Source organism: Lepidochelys kempii, chromosome 2 (assembly GCF_965140265.1).
Source record: "Lepidochelys kempii isolate rLepKem1 chromosome 2, rLepKem1.hap2, whole genome shotgun sequence".
Classification (NCBI taxonomy): domain Eukaryota; kingdom Metazoa; phylum Chordata; order Testudines; family Cheloniidae; genus Lepidochelys; species Lepidochelys kempii.
The window spans coordinates 73,566,016-73,578,590 of record NC_133257.1 but is presented as its reverse complement, the minus strand read 5'-3'; positions in this window follow the sequence as shown (position 1 = coordinate 73,578,590).

The following is a 12,575-nucleotide window of genomic DNA, read 5'->3' as shown; positions in this document are numbered from 1 at the left end:
AGCCATGCCAGAACACACCAATAGTCTATCTACAGGTTTCAGAGTAACAGCCGTGTTAGTCTGTATTCGCAAAAAGAAAAGGAGTACTTGTGGCACCTTAGAGACTAACCAATTTATTAGTCTCTAAGGTGCCACAAGTACTCCTTTTCTTTTAGTCTATCTACAGTTTCCAAAAATGGTCAATGCTGGATGCCCCTGAGGAATGTGTAAGCCCCCTATAATGAGTCTAATTGTGCAGTATTCCACAATGTGAGGATTAAAGTTCAGGGGATGCTAGTTTTGCAGACGGAGAAGGCACAGCGCCCACACAACCTGCAAGTTTCCTTTAGTTTGATACCGAATCATTAGGAAAGCATGCCTGTGTAATCACAGGAGATTTTCTGCCCTGTATCTCATTGTCTCCTTTACAGACAGACCCTCTATGCTGGGCCCATATGCCAGGAAATAGGAGTCTCAGAGACTGGGCTGACATTACATCACCATTACTCTGAAGTATAACAATGAAGACCAAGGATCAGGAAATTTCTCAGTCTTTTGCACCCCTTTAAATGCACACAAAATGTAGTTACATTTTGCACTTATATTGCAAAGGTTTATATTGCACTTATCCTCCAGATGAGAGAATGGAGGAAGCTCAGTGGATCCAATGAATTGAGCTATTTCTGCTGATTCCCAAATCATCACTCATCTCTATCTTGTTCGCCAACATATTCTCTTAGGTACCTCATCACCATCTCAGCCTCAATATGTCTGTAAATGAGGTTATCTTCCTCCTCTCCCATCCCTTTCTTCATCAACTTCATCAATCCTCCCTGTCACTCAGCCTGACAACTTGGGAGTCATATTTATCTCGATTCTCTTCTTCCTCCCTTCTCCCTCCTCGCCAGCCTTTTGCAAGTCATGTGATTTTTTTCTGTATAGTGTGTCAAAAATACACCTTTTCCTCTCCATCCCTGTTACTAAAACTTGTCTATGTCTTGGTTTATCTCTCATCTTTGCACCAGAACCTCTTTTGCATTTTCCCTTATCTCACCAACAATCTAATAAAATTCGGCTAAGGTCAGCTTCCTCTCACATCATTCCAACCATGTTGCCCTTCTTGAACCTCGTCACTGGCTCCCTCTCTTCCTCTACAAGTTCAGGGCCCTTATACTCATCTTTATGCTTCATCCCAACTTACCTCAGTTATACTTCTGCATTCATTTCACATGATATCATACTTCACTACTTACAGTGTTGTAACTTACGCTGCTCCTTAGGCTCCTTCTCTCACTCTGGGGCAGGTCTACACTACCGCTTAAGTCAATCTAACTTATATCACTCAGGGGTGTGAAAAAGACCTAACCGCTGTCCACACCAGTGCTATGTTGATGGGAGATATTTCTGCCTCTTGCAGAGGTGGAGTAATTATGCTGATGGGAGAGCGCTTTCCTGTTGGTATAGAGCATCTTCACCAGATGCGCTACAATGGCGCAGTTGCACCAGTGCAGCTGCGTTGATGTACACTTCTAGTGTTTAGTCTTGCTCTTTCTCTCATGCTGCCCCTTAAATGCCAAATTATGGTTGCTTTGGGTTCCATGGGTTCCAATGGCTTGAATAATGTGATCACAATTTGGCCATATGCTTGGATCAGTTTCCACTTCCTGTGTGTCAAGCATCTTCCCTCCCTTCCTTCCTTTAACAATTCTGAACCGACTTTTTCATGAAGCCTTCCTGATATGCTGATCATTACCAGGAGTGCAGCAAGCAACTGGAAATTTGAATATACACAGACAATCTCATTGCCCAAGGCAGTCACTGCACAGTATAATCCTTTACACTGTGTGTTAATAAAAGGCGCAATGAAGACCAAGAAACCTGCTCAAACATCACAGGAAAAGTTTCCTCATATGTTGTTGAAAGACGTATGCCATGGCTGATACTTCAGAAGGTGAAAATACCCCACACTGCAATTGGGCAATGCTGAACATAGGGTAGTATTTCTTTTTCTAGTATTCATAATTACAGCACAAATCTTATTATCGGTTATAAAATTATCAATCTCTCCTTTTTTAAAATCCAACAAGAATATGTGCTAGATACATGTTAGAGAATTCAGTTAATTTACTTAACAAAAAATATTAATGAACTCATGTGTAACAAGACATTAATGCATTACTTGCCTGGGAAGTTCTACTTATTTTTTTCTGTGTATTTTAGGTCTGTAGAAACTTTTAATATTTATGTAGATTTTTTAATCTCTTTAATTACTCATGTCCACATGGCCTTCTGAATGCTCTAGTTTCTAAAACATAAAATAAAATTGATTTTCTACATCTCCCCCAGCAGCGTTAGAAGCATGAACCATGAATTTCTGTGCTGAGGGAGGCCAGACCAAAGATTAGGAAAAAAATATTTGCAAACTGAATGCCTGCATTACAATAACAGGGATTTATTAGTAATATTAGTAATATTACTACATTGTGTTGCTGTCCACAATATTAGTAGCAGACAGCAACACAATGTAGAATTAGAAATATTTTTCTCTTGACACTTTAAATGCTTTACAGGACAATACTTACATTATCAATGAGCAGTCTTCTTAGCATATGGGGCATGCACAATGTGCCTCAGGTGGCATGTGACCAGGATTCATCACCGAATTTGGTCCGCTGGTTGGATCATTAGCTTCCCCAGCTTGGGCTGGGTACTGACAGGGAGTGCGATGTGAACACTGATCCATGCCCTGCAATGAGCAGTAATAATAGATTTCAAGTGATTGTATTTCCTAGGGGAGGCGAAGTTACCAGGACTATCTCGAACAATATAGTTGTGATCAAGTTAAAAATTAGTGTGTAGTGGCTAATTTACCACCCCTTTACCCCCACACACCTTCCTACCCCAAGTGATGAATTCATTGCTTCTCCTCAGAACAGCAGTTCCCGTTGAAATTAAGGGATGTACGTGTGTATGTGTGAGAGATTTTTGTGGATTGTTCAGGAACCCATGCTACCATAAGGGAGCCAGTATCTTGGGCATTCTAGCCCTCCCATTACAGATGCCCTGGCCTCTAAGAGATTTTTCTACAGATCTCAGGAAATTCATAGGGTTGGGTGGCCAGGACCTCTGTCCCTTCCATGGGCCACCAAACAAAAAGCTCTCACTGACGAGGGCGCTGTAGCAGAAATCTAGTAGCCTGATTCTGTTAAGCATCTCACATGGAGGGGGTGATCTGTTCCTAAGTAAACAAAAGGATTGTAGGCAAAATAGGCTGGACTTAAATGAAAGCATTTGATACAGTGTGTCATGAGATCTTACTCATAAAATTAATTCATATTAGCGTGGATAAGAAAACTATCACATGGGCTGAAAACTGGTTGAAAGACAAAAACGATCATTGTTCAATGATAACGTATAGAGTCATGGCAAGGTTTCTAGTGGTATTACCAATGAGTTTTAAGTCTGATTTTAGTCTGTGGCTTTATTAATGATGCAAAAAAGAGGATTAAAAGCACATTAATTAAATTAGCAAATTATAGTAAATCAAGAAGAATTGTGTGAACACTAATGAGGACAGAGGTGCAAAGAATCCAAGAGCGGTTGGGAAAATTGCTTGGCTGGGGATTGGCTGTTGAGGCACTTCTAATCTTATTAGTAAGAAGGTCTGTTTGCTATAGGCCAACTAAAAGTAAGGCTCCTCTGTTGAAAGCGACTGGTTTAGCATTGACAAATTTAATAGAATAACTTGATTCTGTTTTTTGCCAAGCTGTAAAGTATGCCAAAAATTGCAAATGATGTGAGCCACGAGATACAAAATGAAATAATGGACATTTGTTCTAACTGAATCTTACGCAGCATAGTGTATGACTACCGTTGCTGATATGAGACATATCATGAAAGATCTGATGAGCATATATCTGTGTTACTGAAACCTTAGAGCTAAACCACATGTATTAGATCAGACTGTTGCTGGGGGGAAGAGGGGGAGAAGCAGGGGAACCAGCAGGAGAAACATGTGTGCACCAAGAAGTCAAGATTCTCTCTTACTGCTCTCTTGAAAGTTGTAGTAGGGGGTTCCATCTAATGTGCCTCTTCTCCAGGACATCATGACCCCAAGGAAACATGATCTGACATCTTGAAAACACAGTAAAGCCTCTTGTCTCCTGTTTGTCAGCAGCATGCACTAGAGTGTTGCTATCAAGCATGTTACATTGCATTCTCCTGAGTCATCCTGATCTGCCCCAGCAGCATGGCTTGAGGACTTACCAGATGGCTAGTGCCCATTGCTGATCCTCCTTTGCTGAGCCACACTGAGGATTTAGCTTAAATCTGCAAGGACATGAAGACTTTTTGATATCGTAATTTCTAAACATTTAGCTGCTTAGGGACTAGTTTCAGCAATTCTTGATTGGGCATTCTTGATTATTTACATTGCTACCGAGTCTATAGGCCAGACTCAGTATATGATCTATGCTGGTGTTGTCTAATGTAGGGTCCTTATGTCAGGAAGCTCACCTTGAGGAATAGTCTGAAGAACCGTGGGAGATTTTCATGACTGAGAACTTCAGAGCTGGATCCTAACTGGAAGTCAAATTAAGAGGAATGTGTATATGAAGTGAAATCTTGGCTTCACTGAAGTCAATTGCAAAATTCTCATTGACGTCGGAGGGGCCAGGGTTTCAGCCCTGGAGTTTATGTTCAGACGTAACTATAATAACTATAGTGTTGTGACTGAGGTACCATGATTTTCATTGACTCTGGAGCTCATAGGCCTCTCACTTACACCAGTTTTACCTACTAATGGTGTAAACCCATAGGCCCGACTGTCCACTGCCTCGCCTCTTGTGTAGTCATTTACATTGATGCAAAGGGAGTGCGAAGTGGGAGTAAAATGCAACCACCACTAAGTAAGTGGTGAATCAGTCTTTTTAACTACCAGTGTCATTCTTTCTGATATACACCAGTGTAAGTGAGAAAAGAATTGGGCCCAGCATATCTTTAAAATAAGGAATGCTGTCTGTGAGACCCTTGAAGGAGACTTAAAAATCACGATGCAAACAAAAAGCAATGTGTGTGTTGGTAGGCTGACAAGATTAATATTCTACAGGGACCATACTGTCTGGATATGTTTTAGTAATTTGAAATTATTAGTGTTATTCGTGGAAAAGTGCATCAGTCCAGTCAATGTGCTCTAAAATCCCTCTTCTCTAGAAAACTGCAGGAAGCTATACAGTGTAGACTTCTCTCCCAGCAGAAGCTCTCAAGCTCTACCCTGCAGGGATTTCTATTGCTAAAACTCCTAGCAGACCTTTTTAAGCACACATGAAGGACTCCCAATCACTGCTCACACTGAATAACACCTTATTCTTTCATCCCAGACCTCAGCTTGAGTTTGCAGGAGTAAGGTAATGTGAGTAAGAATATCGGGTTTTAATAGTAAATATTTTCCAAACCAAGTTATGGAAATACAACAGCTTGGAGGATTTACCAGTCCAATGGCGGTTTAGTGATATTAAAATAATAAAATTAAGCAACAGGACATAACAGCAGGCAAACTATTATACAGTAATTTGAATTTAGTGGGTTGTTAGGCACCAAGCCAAGGCCTGAGCAGCAGTGGATGCACGAAGTGTAAATCATTACACCTTAATGAATATCCTGCCATGCCTTATTGAAATTATAAGATAATTATACAAATTAGATCTAAATAACATTCAACCCATTTTCTGTTCAATATCTAAATACAGAATAGATTTTTTTTTGGTATTTTTCAATTTATATTAAATACTATAAGGAAAAGTGGCTTTGGAAACAATAAAAAGTAAAACACAGTCATGCACAGTACAGCACCTCTTAATCTTCCTGGACCCATGAGGTAGAACTGTCACTCAGAGAACCCTGCTAGAGATAATAGACCTTAAAGATGATACTGAACTCCATTACTTGTATGAATCTTACAATCTAAATACATTTGACTCTTAAATTCAGACCCTAAATAATGCTGGCTTTGTTGATGCTGGCAGCAGCATATAGCACACTGAAATGTGTGATGTGGTATATAACTACACGCAGAGGTGACAGGCTCTGGTGAGAAGAGACAGCGGGGAAAGCCTCCAACACAGAGCTCTGTGTAAGCTCCAAAGCTTGTCTCTTTGACCAACAGCAATTGGTCCCCTAAAATATATTACCTCATCCACCTTGTCTCTCTAATATGTAAAGTGAAGCATTTGTAGGATTGGGGCCTCACTAGACAAAGGGAGTCTGATTTTACCCACTTTTCAGATGGAGAACTGAAGCACAGAGAGGTGAAGTGACTTTCCCCAGATCAAGTCAGAAGCAGAAACTGAACACAGATCTCCTAAAGGCCCCCTCTCCTGTACCTTAACCATAAGACCACCCTTCCCCATGCTACAGGGGAAACTATGGTATACTGTGAGCAACCTAGTCTCTAAAATCAGTTTCTAAAAGAGGATTAATACATTTTTGCCTGTTCCATAATGATTGGACAAAGCAACTAAAAGTCATAGCAGCCTGAGCTGCCTTTTTTAAAAATGGATTCAGCTAAGACAGATGGTTTTGGAACATCAGTGGGGCTGAGGATCCTGATTTCTGCTGAATTTAAATCCCTGCATGTTGAGAACAAATAGGCAAATGGAAACAATACCTTTTTTATTGTCTCATTCAACCTTCCAATTATCTCCCATCAGTGTTTAAGAGGGTGGCAGGAACATTTTTTTCCTTTTCAAAGGGTTTTTGTTTGCCAAGAAAAACAGCATTTGACATTTCACCAGTATAATGGTTTACCCAAGGAGTAATTGAGGGAGAAAACAGCAAAATTAAGGCAAGCTTAGGTTCATGCAGAGGCTATGCTGACAAGCTAGAGAAAAGGAACAAATATTCAGCAAGAACTCAACAGTGCATAGCACCATGAGGCCCAGATCCTGACTGAGGCTTCTGGCACCATCACAGTAAGAGATATTAAGATTAATAATAATAAAACAGAGCCCGTTCTGGCCATAGGAAACTGAAATGTTCTAGAGCCATCACTAATTACAAGATTAAGGGAATGAACCAAGGCTGGCGTATTATTTCAGTGAGTTCAGTACAAATAGAAAGGAGGCTGGTCTAGTAGCTAGGGCACTTGTCTACAACTTGAGAGACCAAGGATCAAGTCCTTGCTTCCTCCACAGACTTTCTACGTGATATTAGGCAAGCACTTAGCTTCCCTGTGCCTCAGTTCCCGATCTGTAAAATGGGGATGACAGAACTTCCCTACCTCACATGTGTGTTCTGAGGCTAAACATATCAAAGGGTTTGAGGGTGCTAATAGGGAACCATATAAGTACATTACAGAGATAATAGAAACTATTCAATTATAGTTTCATTTTAGCAGTAAAACTCTAGCCTGTAACTACACTATTTCAGGGTAACATGCTGCCCACATGATATCATGCATGTTATTATTAACAGTTTGCACTTAAATAGCATGTTTCAAGAAAAGATTTTGATGCACTTTACAGAGATTAATGGTAAAATCCTGACCTATTTGAAATCAGTGGCAACTTTCAATGAGACCAAGATTTTACTTTAACTGCTTTAGGTTCAAATTATGTCTGGCCCTTCACAGATATGTTGGAGATGAGATAGTCTACTGATTCAGCACATCCCAGGCAATGGAGAGCACAAAAGTAGTACCTTCTGTGGGCTTGTCTTTATTGCTAATAAATCTGCTTGTCTTATTTAAGGGTAACTAATGTGAGTGAGCTATCCTGAGGTAAAAGGATAGTGAAGAATAGGCACTTTAGTTTTATTATGAGGTAAACTCATTGATTTCAGCCATATACCCCCATGTGGGATTGACTTCAGTGAGCTTAGCTCATGTGCCTTGTCTTCACTATGTCTTTACATTGGGAAAGCTCATACACATTTGTTACTATGCAGCAGAAAACAGCTGTTTTAACAGCGAAGACAAAGCTCTGTGCTGATAGTACAGAGGGATACGTCTGAGGGCTTGTCTTCACTGCAGAGTTAACTTGAGTTATAAATGCAGTGTTGTCTCTAACTCATATCCCATTCACACACAAAAATCTTAACTCAAGCGTGGTGATGCTTTTTAACTCAAGTTGGCTGACCCACCACAGGTTACTGGCTATAACTCCAGTTAGTACAACTTGTCAGCTGTTATAATGACCACTCAGTGCTGCTAATACAATAGGCTGTTTAGCTCAAGTCTTATTTTGCAGTGTGGCAGCTCTCACTCAAGCTAGGTTAACTCAAGAGGAGTTAACTCGAGTGTAGATAACTTGAGCTAAGTCTGCAGTGAAGACATAGCCTGGGTAAAGTAAAAAAAGTGTTATAATCCCCATTTGTCAGATGAGTAAACTGAGGCACTGAGCAATAAAAGGATATATTTTCAGTTGGGTTAAACCCCAGACCCCTTTTTTGCTGTCACAATTTGCTCCCACGATTTTGTCTCCTCCCAATGAATTGCAGATGCAAATACCTCTATTTGATTTCAAGTATATAATAGGCAGAGTTACAAATATTCAGATTTGTGCCCAGAGTTGAATTGCAAGTGATGTTTCATCATGTCAACATTTTTTTTTGTGAAGGGAGGCCATTCTTTTGAAAATCTATGCCTAATGAATTGGCCAAGGCCATAAAGGAAGAGCCGGGATTTCATGATCCCACAAGTCTTTCCTTTTTTCCATGTTGTACCAGGATTCATTAAGGGGATATAAAGGAGACATTTCTTGTTCCTTACTGGTGGCAAGTATTGTCTGAAATACCTTCACCCAATACCTCCAATCAGCCTTTCTTTCTTTCTAGTCCATATGCTGCCTCACACACGGAAAGTTTTTTTTCCACATCATGTCTTCAGATACATTTATAGTGGCAATCACTGACAATCACTGAAGCTGGTGCAGGGTGAGGTGCCAGCCTAAACCCCTATACTCCATGAGAAGGCAGGTGCCCTGATGACTGGTGTTCTGACAGGAAGAGGTCAGCTTGAGTTTAGGACTATGGTTCCCTAACTGCTGAAGGGATATGCTGAGTCATTCAGTCAGGTGGCCTGCTCCAGCTCCCACTGAAGTCAATGTAAGTTTTGTCACTGGCTTCACAGCAAGATCAGGGCTTTAATAAGGGACATCATTTCAGAAAAATCTGGGGGTGGGGAGAGGACAAAGTTGTGTCAGCATATACAATATTATATTGCCCCTGGCTTTAATATTGTTAATATCACAATTTCATTTGATCTGTCTATTGTTTTAGTATCTACATACTGGCTTTCTAGCTTTCCTAATGCAACAATGAGCTGACAATAGGGTACACACAAATACATATAGTCCAATTGCATTGATGACCTGCCCCACAGGGACTCATACAATTCTGCATAAGAGGCACCTGAGCCTGAGTTGTAAAATTGTCAATGTTAATCTATGAATTTCCCATCACTTGTGTTTGTATCAAAACCTTTCACCTGGTCTAAACGTTGTATATTTATTTAATTTTTTTTTTAAAAGACATAAATCTTGTATGAGTTGTGAAGCCAGATACAGTTAGGCACAGGTGTTCCATGCATATTAAGAATGCATTATTATTATTGTCATCAGAAGCTGTTCTAAAGTGAAATACCATGGGTATTTCAGATTTTTTTAAATTACAAAGCAAACATCTTAACAGTCTAGTAATATAACATTTTTTAAAAATCAGCATTTATTTCCTACGGTGGGTTAATTTACTATGCTATTTTTGATTCAATAACTATATATCTAGCACAATAACCATGAACCAGTCACATACCATAGTGTGGTAAATTATCACTACTTGTATGTTTGTTTTATAACAGCCACCACTTAGTACAGTGTGAGGCCAGAGAGGCTGAGACAAGTTTGAGGCTGAAGCTCAATTCCTTGCGATGATGCTGACAGGTTCAGAGCAATGTAGAAACAGTGTGCCTGAATCTCCTCTGCTACCTGTTTTACACAGTACAGTACAGTAATTCCTGATTTACACCTGTGTGAGTGACAGGAGAATTAGTTCAATTGAGGTCAGCTGCTGGGAAGGGAGCAGCTTGAGTTCCTCTGTAATAATCCCTCTGGTTGAAGTAAGAAGCCTAGAGGGAGCTACATTCAGACCATCTCAACTCGGAAGACTGCTCCAAACAAGGTATGAGAGACCAGGAAAGGAGAAAACGGGGTGATTTTATGGCCTTTGCAAACCTCTCTTCAAAAAGTACAAAAGGAAATTAGAGAGTTCATTGGACTCTTGTTACATTTCACTTTTACAACTGGGAGCACGTTAGTTCAGTTAGGACAAGAGCTGATTAAATAAGTTATAATATCTGTTTTATATGGCACCAAAAGTGTTGTAAATTATATTATTTTATTTAGGTTTTTGACATGTTTTGTGACAACTGGCTGAATGACATAAAGAAGCCAGGTACTTACCTGGCCCTCATGCCATAGTATCTGAGCACCTCGGAAACATTAATGATTTGTTCCCCCTGATAGCACTACGAGGCAGGGGGAAATACTCAATTTCACAGCTGGTGAACTGAGACACATACTGGGCAAGGCCATGATTTTCAAAATTCTGGGTCATTTGCATGCCCAACTTGAGACACCTTAAAGGGGCCTGCTTTTCAGAAGATGAGTGCTTGTTTTCTGAAATCAATTCCCTTTAAGAAGCCACAAGCTGGGCAAGCAAAAACTGAAGCATCTACCGCTACTGGTCACTTTTGAAAAAATCTTGTCCTCAGTGACTTACCCAAGGTCGCCACGAAGTTTGTCAGTGTTGGATATTGAACATAGATTTACTGAGTCCCAGTTTACTGCTTTAACCACACGACCATCCTTCATCTCTTTGTGATAAGGTAGCTTCTCCTGAACTCCTTTCCTCATAAAGCCAAATTAAATCTATAACTTTAGGGAAGCCACCCAGTAAATAATAAGGGGAGTGGAAGGAGGAAAAAATTGTGTTTTATGCAGCCACGCGATAGTTGGAATCATTTTATAACATCAGATAACTGTGGAGAACACCTAACATATTGTGAAATAAAACTCTGACCTCTTGAGGCAATCCCTTTATGCTATGAGCCTGTTAGATCTCACAAACTAAGATGGCTAGATATTTGATTAAAACAACTTCCAGGAACATGTAGGTGTTGCTCAAGTTAATATTGGTGACTCGTTAGGTGGCAGTGTTTCCTCTGCTTCAGCATAGTGGAAGGGTCATTCTGCTGATGGAGATGCTGACTTTTTAACAAGACATAAAACCAACGTCCCTGCTACAGGTGGTCAATAAATAGCCCATGAGACATTTCATAATAGTAGAGTCCTTTGTCAAATTCTAGCTCAGGTCATTCCCTACATTTGAGCCCCGTTTCTTCACAATTGAACCAACTCACCTTATCAGATGTTTCAGCCCCTTCAATTCCTAACCCCTCGTTTCCCATATTTGATCCATATCTCTCCACATCTGAACCCTCTCTACCCATATTCTCCATATTTGATCTCCCCACCCTTCCACTGTGGTATGGGCTCTCTTCTCCTTCGTAAGCCCCACTGATTCTGTTGCTGTTTTCCTCCCATGCACAAGAGACACCTCTCCTTGCAAGGTTGGCTGCTACCCTGTAGGTAAACCGGGGCTGCATCAGCTGAGGGGCCAGAGAGCAGTATTCATCAGTGATCTGTTGTTCATACTGCATGTGTAACAGAAACACAGTTTCTTTTTAGGATTAAAATTAATAAATTACACTTCTTAGCACATTTTTACAATCTCCTCTTCATCAATAGGATTTAGGCCATTGTGGCTACAAGTCTTTTAGGTATTGTGGTTTTGGTAATCTGTGTAATGAGTTATTTATGTTTGATTTTTGCTGTAATACACCAAGGCAATATGTAACATATCAAACTCATTTTTTAAAGATGTTTTAAGTCACCAAAATGTTTGCAAAATTAAAAAAAAAAAAGGGTGTGTAAACCTAACTCAAGTTTTGTGCATTAAAACTACTTTTTGGAACACACAGATGTCCTGTCCTATGAAATAAAAACCAAATAGGAGCAGAGTTCATGGACAGTAACTCTTGCTTTGAGTTGGAAACATCTCTCTAGACATGTTTATTATCAGTTTGTACTGACTCAACTTCAGGTTTAACAGCAAAATAAAAAGCTGTCTCATTTAAAGGAAGGTGTAACTCATTTCATGAACAGAACTCTATCCAACCACAAACAGCTGCTTCCATATGTTGCTATTAACAGGACATATTCTTTGTTAAATGGCATCTTTAAGATTAAGTTGTGTGCTGAAAATAAACATAACAAAAGAGTGAAATGATTGAGGAGAACACTGACCTTCTCCAAGAGAAGATACATTTAGTTTTACTTGGTGATGAATCTGCATGACCCAGACAGGGTATACTGATATTGGCTACCATTACATTGTATGATGTTTTTGAGGAACTAAATAAATGTCTCTTATAAAGGAGAAAAGTAACTTTAGCCCCAACTACACTGGTTTTAAACCAAATTTAATATAGACTAGAAGATATTTTTTTAATTAGTATTTCTAACATAGTTTGGACCTGACCCTGC